Below are 16,768 nucleotides of genomic sequence, written 5' to 3'. Positions count from 1 at the left end.
TAGTAACAAAAAGGATTTTAGACTTCAAGTATTAATTCTGCTTTTGATAGTTGATAGACAATCAAAACTAAACCTACTCCTTGCTTTCTTCTTCCCCTGCTTTTCCCTCCCACCGTGCCTCTCCCTTTTGAAAAGTGGCATTTCAACAGGAACCAGATGTGATCTGGGTAATGTATAAGGAAAACTTGTTTTTTCCCTTTGAAAACTTTGAATAATATTAAAAAATACTATCAAGGTATACCTTGTCTCACATACAATAGCCATGTCTGTGTTCTGTTATTTTGTCAACTTTAAATGTGACTATAAAATATTTGCCTTTACAAAGTAGTATCTGTGTATGTTTCTGTGACTTGTATATTTTCCTGCTGTGTCTTATTTGCAGTCATTGGTTTATTGTTGATATGAAGGGGACCAGTGAATGACTAATTTTAAAAATATCAAATTAATGGCTTATAGTATGTATTCACTGATTTCAGCATACTGTGCCAAGGATCTAAGTTGGTTTTTTTTGATGGATAAGTTATTTTTCCAAACTCGGTAATATGTAAGGACAAATTTAGAGTATAAATTGTTGTATTTCAATCTTGTACTGATGGCTGTTATCTTCTTTAGTCCCAACAGCCTCTCTTTTTGTCCATTGATCCTTGTTTGACTTTTTATGGCCACATAGTCACTAACGGACTGTGAAAACACTGTAGTATATATACCTCTGACCCCCAGTGCTGGCCATTATCCACTGATTTACCGTATCTGACAGATCAGAACCTAAGATTGTTTTCTCTTCCGCTTTTCTCGAGAAGGCTTAACATTGTGGAGGGAGTTGTCTTGAGAATGTATCACGTGGCAGAATTGGGCAAAAGCTTGTTACCTGAACCTGTGGTGGGGGTTCAATGTGTGTTCATATTGTGTAGTGGAGAATTCTTGGGAGGATTACTAGAGCTGTTAAATGTGGTAAAAATGTTAAACGTACTGCACAATTTGACATTAAGTAAAATAAGGCTGTGAGCTTGAACTGTTACATCCTTAAATATAGCTAGTGAATATTGCTGTGATGGATGATGAAAATTGGTTTTTTTTGGTGACATCTGTCTCTAAGGGGCTGTTGGCAATCATGAGTAAAGGTGAAATCTGTACTCCTGAACAAAGGTGAGTAACAAACTCCTTGGACTTGAACAGAGATTGGATGTCATATTAAGCCTCCGTTGACTCAAGGCTGTTAAGACATTTTGACTGAGGTGAAGCATTTCCCAGTGAGCTGATGTTTGCATCACATCCTTTTCTTTGTGTTTGAATGAATGGGGAGTGAACTGCTTTCTCTTGACCTGCTTTCCTGTGTGAGACTGAAGTTGGTTTTTGGAGTGATGTTGGAGACTAAATCCACACAATCTGTGCTTGTTCTCTGGGTCCCTGGAGGGCTTAATTCGCTAGCAGAGTCAATCCAGCTCCTCTTCTGAGAACTGTAATCACTCTTAAACAAAAATTAGTTTTTGTTTTGAATTCTGTTCTGATTGACAGGAATCTGTGTCAGGTTGAGAGAAAATAGTTAATAAATGGAAGACTACCGCAATCTATGGAAAGTATTGGCATTTGGAGGAGAAATAGTTTGATGCATTTGTTTTAGCTTTAAAAGAATGTCAATAGTTTGCAATTAATGTCTTGGTGACTTCTCCTGCATAATCTATGGTTATCTGGATTTTAAGACTCAGACCTACCTTTTTTTTTTTTTTAAAGAGTACTGGGGTTTAAAGGGAAAGGCATGATAAAGAACATGTTGTAAGTATAGTAATCAGATGGACCATTCCTGCCTTCTGACTTCCTTAATCTCTCTTACTCTAAAACAGTATTTCCTCATCACTGCTGTTGTGAAACAAGAGCGAAGGACTACAGAAATAACTGTTTGAGGACAAGGAGCTTGACTGAAGGGAAGAACCTGCATTAACCCTGGAGCTATTGTCTCTGTCTTTTCCTCTCTGTTTTGTTGAAAGGTATCTTCTTCTCTCCTTAATGCAATACACAAGATTCTCAGCATCTAGTTGCAGATCTAGTTTTGCTTACCAATCAATGAGTAAGAAGGGTCTGTGTCCTCCAGTATTCAACAAACCTGCTGAGTGGTCATGGTACAAATTGCTAATTGGCATTTGGCAGGTAAAATCCTTACAAAGCTTCTGTTTATGCATAGCTTGTTTGTTACATGTTGTCTTGTGTGGTTTGTGCCATTTTAAGATCTTGCATTTTACATAAATCATCTCTACATAAATTATCTTGGAGATTATTTTTCAGATTAAAAATACAACCCTAAACCCTTAGCTCATGCAAGCATGAAGAATGAGTAGCATAGAAGTGCAAAAGGGCCATGCATTTTTCTCAGGCTCAGGAGCCAGCATGTCAAGCCAGACATGCTATACAATAATTATACTGTATTTAAGGTCATAGTTAATGCAGTGTTATAGCTTAGTTGCAGGCTTTATCCCTGAACTGATGCTGGCAATCATGTGAAGTTTTATGGTTTTTATTTCTGTTTTTATTTTGTTCCTCCTGGTCTTTCTTTTTGGCCATGCTTGCCTGAGTGAGTTGCTCACTGGTGGAGTTGGAAGATCATTTCGTTTCTTTATAATTTCTTCTCCATTTTTAGCTTAATTTGCCCACTGAGTCCGTAAGTGGTAGCAGTGAATGTGCTTTGTATAATACAGCTGTATGAGTTTGTTAATTTTTAAACCATCTCATTGATCAAGTTTGTAGGAGCCCTTGCCATGGTGAAAGACTATAGAAATCACTTTTAAAAGAACACAGATAAGAGATACAAATGTTAGGGGATAATTTGTAATCCATCCAAAACTCAGAGAAGTTGATAAGTTCTTGCAAATTGGACCAAACTCGAATAGCTTCTCTTCAAGTGCTTAAGTCTCTAATGTTTTTCCTGAACAGTTGATATATCAGCTGTACTGGTAGATAGTAATACTTGAATGTGTGCACACCTCCAGGTCATTTTTTCATAGAAAGCATAGTGTGTGTGGCATGCTGTTGTCAGAGGTAGTTTACTGGCATTTAATACATATGTGCACACACAGAAACACACACGCAAAACAACATCTTATATTATAAATGTTTTTATATATATGTATAATGCCTTTATATATTATATGTATAATATATAAATTATATCTTTAATATATAAAAATTTGGGGGTGATACTCTAGTATTTGGTCTACTTGCATTCAGGACTTTGTCAGTGATAATCTTCTCTTACTCAGCCTAAAAAGAAAGAACATATTACTTACAGGTTACTAACAAAAAAAGATGCAACACTTCAGAGATGGGTAATTGGGAGAGATAACTAACCTTGAGGGAACTGGACCAAAATAGTAGTAGTCATGGGGTGAAAAAGTACTTAAATAACAAGAAATTACAAATTTCTATCTCCTTTTTCATAGTTTTATCCAAACCTACCTTCATTCTTATGGGTTTTTGTTATTTTTAAACTCTCTACTCCCTTCTTCACTCCTTCCTCCCCCATAAGTTCTCAGAAGTACTAAGTATTGGTCTTGGCATCAGCTCTTATTGAGGCTGATATGAAGAAAGTTGCATCAGCATGGCGTTAGTCCAGTAGTGACTGATGCATGTTTCAGGTTAAGAGGTGTTTGGCATAGATACCAACTCACTGTGTTTGGGCTTGGTAAAAGTCAGGCTCTTGCTGTGTTGATATTGTTGCACTGAAGACTAGAATGACAATGTTTAGCTTATTACTTGTCAACTCAAAACTTTTTTTTTTTTTTTTTTTTTAAAAAACTGACAAAGGAATTAAAAAAGTTGTGGGGGATTTTTTTGGGGGAATTTTTGTTTGTTTGTTTTTACTATGAAGCTTATGTGCTCAGTTCTCTCAGCTGGTTCATTTTTACATAACGTACTGGATGGATATAACTGTTTTGAGTACAAATGCTCTGTCCTTAATTTTTGAATTTGCATTAAGCACCATTTTTCAGAGCTTGCTTTGCTGAGTGTTAAAAGATGGGTATAAAATATACTTAATGATAGCGAAAATGTGGCTCATATTTTATGAGCCAACCCTACATTTCCCATTTGGCAGGTGGGCTGACCAGTGCTGTTCATTCCTTGTGAATACGCCCAATGGAAAGACATCTTAGTGCTCAATGTTTTTAAATTACATTCAGAAATGTGAACTGCCTTTCCCTTAGAATATTAATCTATGATCAGACATGCCAACAGGGAACTCAGTTTATGAATTTAACAGAAAAGGTACCTATTACCTACATTTAATAGTTTTTTTTAAAAACTAGCATTTGCAACCATTAGTTTGAAGATCAAAGTTAACATGTGTGCTTTGTAAGAGAGGCATGTACTTGTGGTGACTTAAATGACTTTTTTAGTAATTACTTTAGATATTTATCCATCATGAGTATTTTTTTTTATTTTATTTTTTCTTTTCTTTTTCTCTTCATGATTTCAAGACCAGTATATTTTACTTTTAAATCCTTAGGTGTTTAGGAGCATTCAGTTACCTACTTAGAGCAACAAAGCAGCTTTTTATGACAAGGATATGGCTAGGGAAGTTTTATTTTGGTGACAGTGATTTGAGGTTTTTGTTCATCTATTTTTGGTCTTGTTCTCTTTTACCAAATGCTAAAAATGCTTTTTGTCTCTTTAGCATAAAATCTCTTAAAGCGCAAGGAAATGCATCAGAATTGTCCTTGAACCATTTTAGATGTGAAGGGTCCAAGACTTGCTACAGTGCTGACTTTGCAAGGCCACGTGGCTACGAAGTCACTGGATGAGGATGCTGTGTTTTAGGCTCCTAGGACTTTCAAGACCTTTTCGCTGGAGAGAAAAGGTGAAAACTTGACCTAGTTATGTAAGTGATAAAGTGTATTGATTATTGTAAAGCACTTAAAAGCTGAGGGGAAGGTGTTCTAGATGTGCCAAGGATTAACAGTATATTGACTATTCAGAAAACTCTGCTTCCAACAGTTACATTAAGATAATTTGACAGTCCAGTGTGTGGATGTTAAAGTTACAGCTGCTCCACGATCTGAACATTTTCTACCTATTATCTTGTGTTTAATACACTCTCTATCTTGGACAGTGAATTACTTAAGAGTAGCACAGAAACAGTCATGTGTTGTCGTGGTTTAACCCCAGTTGGTGACTAAGCACCACACAGCTGCTCGCTCACTGCCCCCACCCAGTGCGATGGAGAGAATTGATAAAAAGGTAAAACTTGTGTGTTGAGATAAAGACATTTTAATAGGACAGAAAAGGAAGAAAATAATAATAATGATAATAATAACATTACAATAATAATAATAAAAATAATTAGAATATCCCAAACAAGTGATGCACAATGCAATTGCTCACCACCCACTGACTGATGCCCAGTCAGTCCCCAAGCAGCGATTGGCACCTCCAGGTCCCACCAGTTTACATGATGACCATGATGTCCTATGGTATGGAATATCCCTTTGGCTAGTTTGGGTCAGCTGTCCTGGCCATGCTCCCTCCCAGCTCTTTGTGCACCTCTTCACTGGCAGAGCATGGGAAACTGAAAAATCCTTGACTTCAGATAAGCACTACGTACCAACAACTAAAACATCTGTGTGTTATCAACATTATTGTCATACTAAATCCAAAACACAGCACTGTACCAGCTACCAGGGAGAAAATTAACTCTGTCCCAGCTGAAACCAGGACATGTGTGAAGGTGATTATGTTGGAATGGCTTTGTGAAAAAATTGTCAAATATTATGTTTTCTAAGAAAAGGAAACTAGTCAACTAAGTGAGAGGCTGTATATGTGTCAAGTTTGCTTCCTTCCTTCATTCTGTGCCTTCTTTTCTTCCTCCCCACTGCCTCCAGCTCCTTAAATCAGCAGAGGGCTGCTCAAGGTGCTGCTAAGAGTTTTGGGTGCAGGTACAACGTGAGGTACTTGCTGTCTTGCAAATGCTCTGTTTTGTTAACTGTGTTGCTTGTAATCAGGAGCCAGGCATTAGCTAGCTCAGCTGTTCCTGTACAATATTGGTTACAGTTCTACCAGGTGCACAATTAGAAAATTATCTTCCAGCCTAAGTGGGGAATGTCAGAGGGCAGTTCAATTTCTTTCACTGTTAATTCTTTGGCTTCCTTTAAATAAGTCATATCAACAAATGGTCTGTTACTACCAGTAATAATAGGGCTTTTGAAATGTGGACATATCTCTAATGAGAATCTATCTCAACCCATTTAATGCGGGCCACTACTTTGCCACTGAATTACAGACTGGTCACTGCAACCACAGGTGGTTTGAAACAACAGCTTCACCTGCATTTAAATGACTCAGCAACAGAAAAGTTTCTAAAGGTAAGGAGATGAATGCATTACTGTAGATTTTGTTTTGACCATCATTTGTCTCACTTTCTACTAATTGGTAAATGGAGGAAGAGAGGATGTATATCTGTATTGAGCTAAAAGTGAATGGGCAAGTGTTTGTGCGTTTTAGTACAGCAGATGAAAATCTTGGTTGCTGTAGCCCTAGTATTTTAAACCAAAGTAAAGGGGTGAAGTCAGCTTTCGGGTACTGTCTTGCATGTTTGTTTTTAGCAATTAAGACTAATGTGGGCTGAAAAAGTAGTTCTTGAAGGTCTTCAAGATAGCTGGTAGTTATAAAGTTGATACTTGCATTTACAGCATAGCCTATTACTATCATATAACCTGGAACGAATAAATAAATCCTATACTGTAGCAGATTCATCTTAGCAGTGGGCAGAATAGTGTCAGAATTGGTCAGTAAGCTTCATTGTATACTCAGGCATCAAATGTTTCAGGTTCTGTACCTTTTGTTTAAGGCACTGTGAGGTCATAATCTAAATCAGATTTCCTGGATGATTCCTTGACTGCAAATTTTCATAGAGCTCTCATTCTTAGGGGGAAAAAGAAAGGAAAAAGGCTTCTGCACCCTAGTGAGTGGAATGAAACCCTATTAACACCCTTTTTTGCTAGTAAAAAAGCACAAGAAAGTCTACAAAAAAGATACAAAGGTACAGACTTACATTAAAGGTTCATCTGTAAATTCCTAAAATCAACTAATCTCTGAATTTACCTGTGTCAAGAAAATTTGCTTACTTAAATTATACTGCTGCTTTTCAAACCTTTTACCACTTGCAGAAAATAACAGATATTTCCTTTCACTAGATTTTGTATGCTGAACACAAGTGAGATCCCTGATGTTTGAATCCATCCAGTTGAATAGAAATAACCTTATTCATATTCTAGAGTGCATTCACGTCTGTGCATGTATGTAGACAGCTAGGTGTTACTCATTTCCATCCTGTGCAGGTCTATTTTTCTGCAATGTTTTTAAATCTGTTCCTTGTCTTCTTGCTACAGACTATTTTATTTATTTATTTATTTATTTATTTATTTTAAGGCCTTCATGTCTCTTTAAGTGATCATTGAAAAGAGAAAGTAAATTGCTGTTAAAATTCCCTCACTGGTGATTCCACCTAAACCAACCACAACTAGTGTATTAAAAACAAAAAAATCCCAGCTTTTTCCTCACTGGTGTCTAGCTAGCAGAGTGCATGAGAGTAGAGAGCTTTGACCCCAGAGAGCTTTGCATGATAGACTCTTTTCAGATTCTTGTGTAAATCATACTAAGGCTCCGTGTGTAAACTTGACAGTACCTCTCTGTACTTGACATTGTAACTTCAAGCTTTTATGTTATTTAAATATACTAAAATGTACCCTGTATAAAACTGCAGGTGCTGCTACACTTCTATTACAGCAAGGTAAAATTTGCCTTTAGAAAAACTCTGAGGCTGGTGAAAGAGTTAAGCAAAGCAGCCAGAAACCATTTTCAGCTTTTACTTTGCAGATACAACCTTTTAAGCATACCTACATTTACCTGCAATGGCAATCGTTTTGCATTTTAATGACAAATCAAGTACGCTAACTTGCATTTGAAACGAAAGTGCCTTAAATGTCTCTGGCTGTCAGAATGAGATGTTAGGAGCTTGATGAAAAGAGAACAAAGAAGACAAAGTATGAAGCCTAGATACAGAGCAAAATGAAATAAAACCTTGTATGGCCTGTCAGGGGTGTCAGTTGATATTCCTATCTAAAGCACATTATAGTATTACTTTGCAGCTCATAGCTTACTCATCTGTCTTTTTTAATTCATCACATTCTAGCCCACATCTTTTAAGTCCCATGTGTCAACAATGGAAGAAATCTGTTAATTGACAAATGAGTGTCACAAATGTGAATTGGTGCCTTTACATCAGAGGCAGGTAGTCTCTGTTGTTTTTTGTCGGCTCTATTATTGGCATAAGCCAGTGTAAGACATCTGTCTTTGCCAGAATGAGAGATGACAGCCAAAGAAGGGCTGTCATTGTTTTAGTGCATGTTCATTCTGCTGAGATACTGTATAAAGATAAAATGTCAGTTAAAAGAATATGAAAAACTATCGGGAGGAAGTCCTTAAATTACTTGGGAAGGGGATCCGGGAATTGGTGCCAGAATTGAAATCCGAACGTTCCAGTTTGCATCTATCACATCAATTTAAAAATAATACTTTCTGAGTAACTGGGTCAGTTTATAAGGCATTTAGGAAAACGTTATGTTGTGTTGGCATAATTAGCTCATAAGATGGAAGGAAAAGCATACCTCCACAGGATATGAGTTTATTACAAGTTCATTTTTCAGACATGTATAGAATTGTCTTGATAAAAATATGCTGTACAGCATCTCTGGCGTTGATTTGCATCTGTTTTGAAATATTGAAATTGCTCCTTTCCAATTTCTTTTTCTGTTATAGTTCTATTTTAGATTGATGAATAACATAATGAAATAAAAAGCATAGCCAGCTGTGAGTTGATGAGACAATTAATAGGAAGAAAATTATTAACATAGTTCTGGGGTGTCTAGAGGGTGTACAAAAGTATACAAAAGTTACTCCCAAATCACTAAATCCCTTTATTGCAATAAATGACTTTTTAATATCAGGTAGTGAAAAAGAGAGGAGGAAAATGTTTTAATGGAGGAGGTGGAAAAGGGGAATAGAATAAAAATGTCATAAAAGGCTGCCATTTTGCATTTTGATCAAAAGTTGTAAGAAAGATAGATCATCATATTTAATCTTCAGCAACTTTAACAACCATATGCTATAGGTGCTACAGGACACTCCTAGTGTGCCCCCCTCCTTCCAGAATGACATATGACTTGGGTTCTAATTAACCCTGTCTGAACTTTGGGGTTTTTGAGGACTATGTTGACAGAATCTGGTGAAGAACTAACTCTTGATCTGTAGTAAGACTGGCTGCGTTGAAGTTTCAAGATGGATTTTCTAAACAATTTATTAAAAGTCTTAATTTTAAAATTACTTGAGTTTGCATTTTAAATAGAGCTGTTGATATAGTAGATTTTTAGAAGTTCTCAGTTTTGATACTACTTAATACAGGTAGAATTGTCATTCATAACTTTGTAGGATTTCTGTTCATTTTTGTTTTGGTTTGGTGTGGGGTTTTTTTTTATAATTATAAAAATATATTTTCTAACTTGTTTCTAGCAACTAGTTGAGCAGCAGAAAAAACATCAAACTGATGTTTGTCCCTCCCCTCCCCATCACCTAATGTGGGGCACTCAAATTTTGTCTTTGATAACTATGTTTATCTCCAAGGTGCCTCCTGACTGTTTTACTGCAGTCTGTGGTTAATGTTGATATCAGTTTTAATTCTTGATGCAAGTTACAAAGTTAAATACTTCTAATAGGTGCTAGTAATTTTATGGGTCTTTTGTGTCTTAGGGTCTAAAAAGCTAAGAATGAGTAGCGTACAGCTTCTTTTTTTTTTAACTCTTTGGATAGAAATATTGTGGCTTTGTAAATAGATCTTTAAAAAAGAATACGAAGAGAGAAGGTGGTTTGTCTCTTCAAAGCCCCATTTTTTTAAAAAAAAGAAAAAAAGCTAGAATTTTCAAAGTTCTTTGGAATTCATTTTGCTAGATATCATTTTAAAAGATTATAATCCATGAAATTTAAGAAGTGTTTGCTGCTTGTATACAAAGGTTTCTGTGCCTAAATTGAGCAACTGTGATTTTATTAGTGGAAGGCTTGTTCTTCCATTAATAGCCTTCGCTGGTTCTAACTAAATTTCCAGTCAAAAGCCATTCTGTTGGTGGTGTTACACAAAGTGCCAGGCGTATCTTTTCAGGCACAGTTTTTAGTAGTGTGTTCTCAAGTTCAGTTTCCTTTGAGAAGTGGAAAGACAACACTGTTGCCATATTACAGATGGCAAAGCTGAGATGTGAGGAGGCCTTGTTAAGCTATAGATGCCAAGTATCATTTTCAGCCCTTCATACCAACTTGCATAAACTACTTCTGCATGTTGTGAGAAGTGATGGTTGGCACCTGTCCACCTGCCAAATCTGTAGGGATCCTAAAGGTAGTTTATTCTCATGTGCTACTTAGCTGCACTTTATATTATCTGATAGCAGGTGTATCACCAAGATGATGATATAGCTGAGACTAAAAAGAAAGTGAAAAATGGAATGCATTGTAGACATGGAAGAAATTTTTTTTTTGTTTCAGATGGATCAGGATTTTCTCATATTTGTTCCCTTGTGGTTGAATGCTACATAATTATAAAAATAACAACAGCAACAACAAAAAAGATGTGGACTGAGACTGTATCTTCTACTGTTGGTGGACTTTCTTTCCTAGCTAAAAAATAAGAGATGATTGGTAAGGATAAGTAGGAAGAACAGATCTCATCTCTCCAAAAGAAGTGAATGAACTTCATTGTGAAAATTCATGTGCGGGGAATACAATTGGAGCTAATTAAGATACCATCCTGTTCCATACCCCAGCGCTTACTGCAAGATGCCAGGTAGAGCCTACAGGAAAAAATCAGCTATGGGAGCGTGTGTTTTTATGACAGTATTGTCACTGTTACATTAACTCTAGAAAGGGAAGATAGCCGAATTTAAATACAGAAACGTTGTACATGTGTGAGCACATATCCTCTTGGCAATTCCCCCCTCCCAACTGCCAGCTGTCATAGAGAATATGAAACAGACAAAAATTTATTGGGTAGTATTTAGAAACATGTCAGTGGTAACGACTGGATCTCTGATTTCAATTATCACCTACTAAATTTAGGCTAATGTAATGCATTTGTAGACCTGTTGAATGCACCTGACATCATGTTTAAAATATTTGAAACTGCACTATTTTTTAATATCATATGTTGACCACTTTCTTCCTCCTATGCACATCTGGTGCATGGCAGCAGGCATCCCATGTGACCTATAAAAACTTCAGTTGTGCTAGTTTGAGAATTTCTTTTTTTCTTCAGATAATATTTCAGCCAAGGAGAAGAAAGTAGTCTGAGACTACGATACAAAAATTGGCTTAATGAAACGCTGCTCTAAGATTTGTAATTCTCTATTTTTTTCCCTTTGCAATCAGTGTGTAAACAGCATTTTAAGCTTTATTCCTATTGTTTAGCATTACCTTTTCATTGAAAGTCCTTGGGATTTAGGTGCCTTGGTCACTTGGGTGTTCTTCAGACTATTTTAATAACGAATTACCTATAGTCACTATTTTTCTGTAAAATGATTGAGTGAGATTTAAGGTGGAATCTGTGATTTTACACAGTTTCCATTGTTAAATTAACACAGATTAGTGTCTAAATTCAAATTACTTTGAGTTCTGCTTTACTTTCTCTGCGAACATTTTATGTGCTATTATTTTGGATTATTGAGGGGGATCTTTTTCAAAAAAAGTTTCCTTTTTCAAGTGTTCGAATACTTTGTTGGAGTGCTGGGAAATAGTTTTCTATCTTCCAATCTTATATTCTTTCCCTACCCATCATTCTCATATGTATTCATTAAATTTATATGCTGATGTAAATTATATGCTGATGTTTGCAACTCTGAGCTTGCTTTCTAACTATTGGAATAGTAACTGTTGAAGGCGTTTGTTCTGTAGTACTCAAGAGTATTAATCTCACAGTTTTTAGTTTGCCTTTCACTGTTTTTATGAAAATATTATGAGCTTTTAAAGTTACATGCATATCTGCATGCAAGTAATATAAGAAAGAAAATAGTCTTCACAGATGTATAGGCTACTTTGAATAAGTTCATTGTCCACATATTGATAGCTGCATAGACAAACTTGGCGAATTTTGTAAGAATAAATATCCTCCTCCTTTAAGATCCCAGCTTGTTTGTACTAATTTTGCTTTGTTGTGGTTTCTCATGTCTTGAAATACATTTTTCAGTAGTATTCTCAGTGGTGGTTAGCAGGTTCTTTTTCTTCCTAATGCTTCCAGACATCCTTTAGCTGACTTATCCTTAAGAATCTTAAAATTATTTTAAACTGAAATAGTTATAAAAAAATTGTGAGCATGTTATCTGTTTCTGAAATACAAGAGAGAATAGCAGAAGCTTTTCAAAAGGGTATTGGAAACATGCCTTCTGGGAGAGGAAACATCCTGAAGATTAAATTTCAGTAAAGTTGGATGTAGGTTTTCTGGTGAAATGAGTAAGGATGTACAGTCTTACTGCTGATTTGTTGTTTTCAGAATTGCTAAAAGTGTCTTGGATGGTAAGTTTCAGGAGTAGTTTCCTCTGACACTTATTTTCTGGGGATTTTGTTTGGTTTTGGTGTGGAAATTGTCTATGATTCCTTTGAAATTCTCCAAGCCAAATGTGGATGTAGATGGCATCCAGTAACTGCATGAGATCTATGTAGTGGCTTCACGGTGTAATTGAAATTACCATAGAAAAGGAGCAATATTTCCTATACCGATTTAAGCTTGTCCAGCCTAAAACTCATCATTGATCACAAGACACAGAAGATGCCTATGTAACTTTATTACATCCAGGCTATATATAGGCTATAATTATCTTCCTTTCTTAGAGATAGATTTTTCTCAATGGAGGATCCCTTTACCATGAGCCCTGCATTGTTTTTATTTTTCCTTGGATGTTTGAAAAATGAAATCTAAGGCCTGAGAAGTCTTCAATATATAAATTTCAGTCATAAACTAAGAACAGACTGTTTTAAGTAGCTTGCAGAACTTGCTTTGCTCTGTTGTATATTTCTTTAGTAGTTTGGGACCTCCTGATGAGTGGATTCTGTTCTGCACCATCAGTTCTAACAGACTTTGTTGTCCCTGCCAGAATGCTGAGATTTTGGAAGAGTGCAGGGTGGGTATTTAACTTGTCATTTTGATATGTTCTAATGATAGTATATTGGCTTGCAAATACAGGGAACTCTTCTGCTGCTCCATTTTGCTAACCTTTCTGATTACTCTGTACTCAGTTCTTCTCAAATCACTCCTGTGCTGCCTGACTGCCACCTTGGATGATCCAGTTTTGGACAGTTTTGCTGGCTTCCACTTTATTCCCACAAGTTCTTCTAATCTGTGTGACTGCAAAAATGTTTCCTCTGCTTCCAGGTATCTTCTCTCACTTGATAGTATGGTGCCTGCCAACCATATGTCTCTACAGCACCTAACTGTATTTTTGCCTTTTCTTTAAATCAATAGGGCAGTTATTGCTTTCAGTACATCAAGGTGGAACTTCCTCACAAATATGTGTTAGTCTGTTTATTGGAAGTCTGTTGTAGATGGTGCATCTGTTGTTCACGTGCTATGTCAGAAGAGTGTATACATACTTGAAGACTAGAGAGGGAAAAAAATTTAATGTGTTGCTGTTCTCTCCTTGTTAAAGCTGTTAAGTCTAATATAAAAAAGTGCATGCTACAGTCATGAAGGCTAGGAGGATTAGGAATTTTTATATTGCCCAAGCAGACAGATGAAGTATATTTTATATATATGTAGAGGAGGTAGGTAAATACTGGGATATTTATTATAATTTATAAGCCCCATCAGTAATAAAAGTTTGAAGTGTATTAAACTTAGGCCTTATGTTAAGGGCTTTGTCCTATTTTCTTGTTACTTCTCACAAATGCTTCATCAACCATCATAGTCCTGTAAAGTGATTTCTCTGTAGTAATCAGAGGTCATTGTGGAGAACTGTAATCAGTTTATATTTTGTGGACAAATAATAATTAGTTGATAAGAAGAAGCAAAAAGCATTACACAATTTCATGAAAGCCAGAAAGAAGGGACAAAAGTAGAGAAGGGTGAATGCTTATCTTTGTTGTTAATATATTGTTTACTTCAGTTCATGACTTTTGTCACAGAGTGCTGTCTTTCTATTGAATGGTCTGAAAGTCCTTCTGGCATAGATTAGATTAATCCTTTTTTTAAATGTGAGCAAATACACATTTACTCCACTGGAGAGGAAATAAGATGACAATTAAAGAAGTTCATGTTTGGAAAGAGTAGAAAGGAGCTTTATATTGATATTGGCTTTGCATTTTGATAATGCTTTGTGATGCTTTCTCATTGCATGACTCCTACAGGAGAGTAGTGGTGGGTTTTGTGAAGACAAATGTCTTAGGAACAAAAAGCCCTTTTCTGCCAAAGCTTGAAGATGGGTCTGGCTCTTTTTTTTTTTTTCTTTGTTTTCTTCTCCTGCAAAAAAGTCCAGGAAAACTGCTGACACTCAGAAGAGGAAAATATGATTTATGATGACATCATGTATTACCCAAGCAAAACTGTTTTGAGGAAGATTGTTTTTTATGGTGTGTTGAAATAAAGAAACAGTGAATCATTCTTGAAGGAATATTGGTTCAGATTCTTCTCCCTTCTATCACCACCACCCCACCCTTGCTTTTCCTTTTCTACTTGGGTGTCTTAATATTGATGCTAGCTTATCCTTAAACATAGCTTCTTCATGTGGGTTGGTGTTATACAAGAATAGTGTCTGCCATGTACCTGGAGGCCATACCCATCTGCTTCTGAATAGCATTGGTACTGATTTACTGGCTCCAGCAACATTTCATTGCAAGCTTTATTTGGAGGTAGTAAGTTTCCTTTGCTAAAGAACTGTAGCAGCCTCATCTACTAATGGAAGTTGGTTGTTTTCAAACAATATTTCATTTATAGGTATATGACTTAGTTAAAATGGCCTTTGTCTATGAAATGCTGTGAGTAAGACCAGTCTCAATATTTGTTCAGATGATGTCATCAGCAACAGAGAAGAAAGCAGATGAATAAAATACAGACGATACTCCAACGTTGAATAGCTTAAAAAGAAAGCTAACTGGTAAAGTTAGGTAGATTACACCAGTTTTATGGATAATGCTAGGAAATAAGGCTAAAAAGGAGTTGAGGTTAGTTATGTGAGTGCCAGGAAAGAGGTGATAACTCATTAAAAGTCTTAGACTGTAACTTGAGCAAAATTCTCAGACCAAGTACTGATATCTGGGCTGAGACACTGGGGGAGCTGGGGAGCCAAGTGTCTGGTAGCTGCTGGGTGTACCAACGATTCCAGAGAGGGGGATGTCACACAAACCTTGTAAAAGCGTTTCCCTTTAAAGTTAGGTCAGAAATGGACATTTATGACTGTTCCATGAAGTTCTTTTAGTTGTAGTTCTTAACTCTAAGGAAATACAAAATATAGAGAAACAATTGTGGAGGTGTCCAAACTGGGGCTTAATAAAGGTTGCTTGATCCTTCCATAGTCGGTATTAGTTAGCCAATTGCACTCTGGCTAATGTCTGAGGGCCCCATGCATCCCTTTTACTGAAAGAATAGCATAGATTTAAGTAGCTGTTATAGAACACACCTCGTACTAAAAAAAAAAAGCTCCCAATGATACAACCAAATTCAAGCTGACTGGGATGCCTGTATTTATACTGAGCAATGCCTTGTTTTGTGAATTTTTTTTTTCCCCTGTCATGGTGATTGGGCCTTTGATATAAAGTAAGTATGTAAACTTTTTTTCCTATTATGTACCCTTCTGAATATGCCATGCATACATTTGCCATTCCAACTAATGCTGTTTTGAGAAGCAGGGGCAGGGTTTGCAGTGGGACATGGCATTTTCAGAAAACAGTTTGAAACTTGGGAGTTCTGTGTTGCATCAGGCAAGATGTTTCCTATCAGTTTGTCAGAAGTGTTTTGCCACTGCAGAAACACAGGAAGAGGAAGGTGCAGCTGTCTCCACAAAAGCAAAATCTGGACCCTCACGGGTAAGTGGAAGTGTTGCCCATGAGCAGGGCAGGGGCTTCAGGCTCATGGTGAATTCCTAGCTTGTTCAGTGCAAAGCATTGACTCTCTTGCCTTAATTTTGCCAGGAGTCAGTGCTTTGCAGGGAGCTAAGAGTTAATGTGTAGTACTTCATTTCTCTACAAAGCAAGTGCTGCTGTGTGATTGGGAGTCCTATCCCTCATTTCCCCTCCCTTTGAGCAGTGGTATGATATATCTTACTTTGTAATTCTTGAAAAGTCAGCTTGATTGATTTTTATTTAATATGTGTTAGGCCTCAACCTTTCCACAGTCTCCTTTTAACCTTGTCAGATTTCTCTCTGGTGTTCCTCCTCCTCCTATTTTGAAACAATTAAACTCTTGTAATATAAATTGATGTACACCTCAGCTTTGGTAAGTATTTTTGAGAAACATGGAGAAACTGATGCTTGCAGAAAAACCTCAAGGTTTTTCTTAGGGAGACCCTGCATGTTGTGAACAGAGCTGTGAAGACTGAGTCCTTGCAAACTTTCAGTTATCCTGTAACTTATTCAACAGATCCTATATAAAGACTACATCAAAGTTGGTAAGAATCCTTTCATCATCCATAGAAAACATGTACCAGCGTATCAGTAGTAGTCTGTCTGTACTATAATGTAGACTGTCATGGCACCTGAAAAG

The 16,768-nt window shown here is 36.5% G+C and overlaps 1 protein-coding gene and 1 long non-coding RNA gene across 2 annotated transcripts in view; both read left to right on the top strand.

Moving 5' to 3' along the window:
- Nucleotides 1-16,768, top strand: part of LRMDA (leucine rich melanocyte differentiation associated) — a 693,265-nt gene that overhangs the window by 12,728 nt on the left and 663,769 nt on the right. The gene's annotated exons all lie outside the window — the stretch shown is intronic.
- On the top strand, nucleotides 179-12,198 carry LOC141945851 (uncharacterized). The gene is made up of 3 exons (XR_012629641.1): nucleotides 179-1,985; nucleotides 4,664-6,347; nucleotides 10,573-12,198. It is a non-coding gene; the product is annotated as an uncharacterized LOC141945851 (long non-coding RNA).

Source organism: Strix uralensis, chromosome 7 (assembly GCF_047716275.1).
Source record: "Strix uralensis isolate ZFMK-TIS-50842 chromosome 7, bStrUra1, whole genome shotgun sequence".
NCBI lineage: Eukaryota > Metazoa > Chordata > Aves > Strigiformes > Strigidae > Strix > Strix uralensis.
Note: the sequence above shows the minus strand (reverse complement) of the source record. Positions and strands in the feature narration are given on the sequence as shown.